The sequence below is a fragment of the Oryctolagus cuniculus genome, chromosome 1, assembly GCF_964237555.1.
Source record: "Oryctolagus cuniculus chromosome 1, mOryCun1.1, whole genome shotgun sequence".
Taxonomy (NCBI): domain Eukaryota; kingdom Metazoa; phylum Chordata; class Mammalia; order Lagomorpha; family Leporidae; genus Oryctolagus; species Oryctolagus cuniculus.
The window spans coordinates 218,246,993-218,250,439 of NC_091432.1; the positions used below are offsets into that span (position 1 = coordinate 218,246,993).

General features: G+C 43.7%; 1 long non-coding RNA gene across 1 annotated transcript in view; it reads left to right on the forward strand.

Annotated features, from left to right (window-relative positions):
* Positions 1 to 3,447, forward strand: part of LOC127493231 (uncharacterized) — a 125,102-nt gene that overhangs the window by 109,435 nt on the left and 12,220 nt on the right. The gene's annotated exons all lie outside the window — the stretch shown is intronic.

The following is a 3,447-nucleotide window of genomic DNA, read 5'->3' on the forward strand; positions in this document are numbered from 1 at the left end:
TGGACAAGGTATGAGAGTGTCCTGGAGAGGAAACAGTACACAAACTACTTGGATGGTCCTTCTCTTCTCCTACCTGCTTCGCATCCATAAATACTACGAGGGCTTTATCTTTGCTACGTAGACTCCTGGGGTGAGAACTCTTTAAGCCTTTTGCCTATGGACTGTATCCCCCAGGGAGGCATCGTGTGGCTGGGACATCCATACCGGGGTTGGTCAGGCTTGAATCAGTCCCTTTATTTCTAATGAATACTTGGCATAATGACTTCCTCCCTGAGCCATGGTTTGCTTTTTCTGTAAAATGGCCATTCATATCCAGACTCTCTCCTCTTCTTCCCCATGGAGCTCTTGGGAGAAGGGGCATATGCCAATAATTTTCCTTATGATGTCGGATGTGTTGCCAGTAAAAGGGCAAAAACTGGAAGAGCTCCTTGGCCAACAGAAAAGCACAGTCTAGTTGGGAATCGTTCTTAAAAAGCATCAGAAAGTGCCAAGGGAGACGCTGGATCTCCCTGCAGTGTTTGCAGGAGAAGTGCTTCCCATCTGAGCATGTTGAGTGCAGTCCTAGATGTTAGTGGGGTGGTTGTTACCAGCCCTGTCTCAGAGTCCAAAGCATAACTTGTTTGCTTTGGCCCAGGGATAGCTAGCTGCTGGCAGTACTCAGTCACCTTGTTTTTGCCCCCAAAGGCCCCAATCATTAGTAGAACCCATGGAGTGAGTCACTTTCTATCAGCCTATAATTGTGTTGTGGAGTCACAAGTCCAGATGTTAACAAAACAAAACACACTTTGCAGGGTGGCTCAGAGGCCTCCCTGAATCACTCACATGGAATGTGAATCTTTCATTTCTGTCCCTTATCTTCACTCTCTGTGTCCTTTAGATAATTTACCACAATGCGCTGTGTCTTAGTAATTCCTTTATTGCCACCACCTCCCCACATCTTCAACCCAATAGTGTGGAAGCTTGATGAGCCCAATAGTCCTGTGTGTGTGTGTGTGTGTGTGTGTGTGTGTATTTAAGATTCATTTGTTTATTTGAAAGGCAGACTTAGGGAGAGTGAGCAAGTACACTTCTGTCTGCTGGTTAACTCCCCAAAGGGCCACAACATCCAGGGCTGGGCCAGGCCTAAACCAGGAGCCAGGAGCTTCTTCCAGTCCTCCCACATGTGTGCAGGGACCCAAGCCATATTTGGCTTTCCCAGACACATTTAGCTGGGAGCTAGATTGGAAGTGGAGCAGTCGGGACTCAAACCAGTGCCCATATGGGTTGCTAGCACGACAGGTGACAACATAACTCATTACCTTTCAGTACTGTCTGTCTCATGTGCAGCATCCTGAAACATTTATCTGACACATGGAACTGCTTGTTGAATGAAGGAATAACTGAGTCCCCAGCCCCTCACTTACCATTCAATATGGTCTTATGGTTTTCTGTAATTTGTGCTGCCTGTTTAAATGTAGAAGAGAAGAAATGCAGAGAACAGATTTTCCAGGTCAATTTGCTAGAATGACAACTGTTATTTATTGAGTACTGGCCATGGACCTTGCCAGAACTGTTGTCAGGCAGCTTCCTGGGCATTATCTCATTTGATCCTCACAAGGGCACTTGGAGGCAGGTACTACCTCTATTCTCATTTTATAGATGGAGAAAATGAGATGTGAGTAGAATAACCCAACTGGCCAGAGTTGAGGCTTCCCACATTAGGCTGACAGCATGGTGGTGGTGTCGGTAATCCTACCACAGCTAGCAGGAATGTGGTGCAATTCCCTGGCATTCAGGAAAGGAGTATATGTCGGGGACAGAGTGTTCAGACAATGCTTTCAAGGGAAGACAGTCATCCTTTATGGAAATGGTGGCCAAGCCACATGGAAGATCAGGGCGACCAGGTGGGCAGAGGGAGAGCGAAAAGTGCTGTCAAGGTGGAACAGCATTGGCAGACCCCGGGACTCAGGTCTCAGCTGCAGTGACCCTTCCGTTTCTCGCCCTGAAGGAGTGAAGGTTTCAAACTAGTGAATAAAAGGTGTCTTTACTTTTGGAGGTAGTGATGACCTATAAACTAACCAGAGGTGAAAGAGTGAGCAGTCCCCTGCCAAGCTCCAGATAAATACCACAGAGCTCTTTCCATAGGTGAGTTCTAAATGCAATCTGAAATATTATTTTTCTGGTCATGAATGGATACATAAGAAAAGTATATTTATATTTTAGAATGAGTAATTCTTTATTGAGGGAGACCGACCTTTGCTTGCAGTTAAGTTTTTTAAATGTATTTTTTAAGTGTTGGGTCAAGGTATAACACTTGTGCATGTTTAAAGGTACAAAGTACCATCTCAACATGTATACATAGTTTAAACAGACCTTACCAGGCAACCAGACTTTCTGCATCTGTGTCTTTCTGTGTGTGTTTGGAGCCTCCTCTATTCCAGCTCTTTGTAGAGAATATTAGATATCGTCATGAGCTTTAGTCATCTCTGTGAAACACCAGCATGCTCACTGTACTATGTTTTGGTACCCATTGTCCGACCTCCCCCAGCCCCCTCTTCCCACCCTTCCCAACTTCACTATTTTAAATTCAGATTCAATATGTGTATCATTAATTACTATTTTAAACTTCCAAATATGAGAGGGAACACGTGCTATTTGTCCTTATGTGTCTGGCTTATTTCACTAAGCATAATACTTCCTGCTTCATTCATTTTGCTGCAAATACCAGGTTTCATTTTTATGTCACATTTTACAGATATTTAGTGTTAAAAAATTTCTGGAAAATAATTTCTTGCTATAAGCGCAATAATTTTTTTTTTCTTATCACTCCCAAAGATGGATATAAGCTAAAGTGAGAACTGAATATCAGAAGGACTTGGATACATTCCCAGGTTCCACACTGGGAGGGACATTTTGGGGACTTCATGTTTGATTCTAGCTCTAACTAGGGGAAAACAAATGAAATTCTGATGTGTGATCACTTTTGGCCCTCAGAAATGGCAATTTAATGTGGCCCAAGCTGATGGCTGAGCACTGACAGTGACCGCAGCTATTGTTCTGGGTGATAGAGTGGCATTGAACTGCTTTGACTCCTGCTGTTTGATGTTTTTGTGAGAGGCAGCAGGTGTAGCTTCAGAGACAGACCTGGATCCAAGTAGTGGCTTCATCTAGTATTCACCTGACTCTCTTCATTGTTCCAGCCATGCTTTCTCTTTTTCAGGGTGGTTTGCTATGAGATCCGGCCCCTTAGCTGCAGTCTTCCTTCTTATCATCCAACCAGAGTGGCACAATTTGAGGTGTCACAATCAATTTGTTACAAGATTTATTCTAAGTTGTGGAAATTGGTTGTTCCTTTGCATTCAAGAACGTACGCAAGTAGGTGCATTTAAAAAAAATCCCAAGAAGTTACCCCTAGGCCTTAATATAGAAAGAAAAATAAATGAACAGATGAACAGAAGAACTACCTCA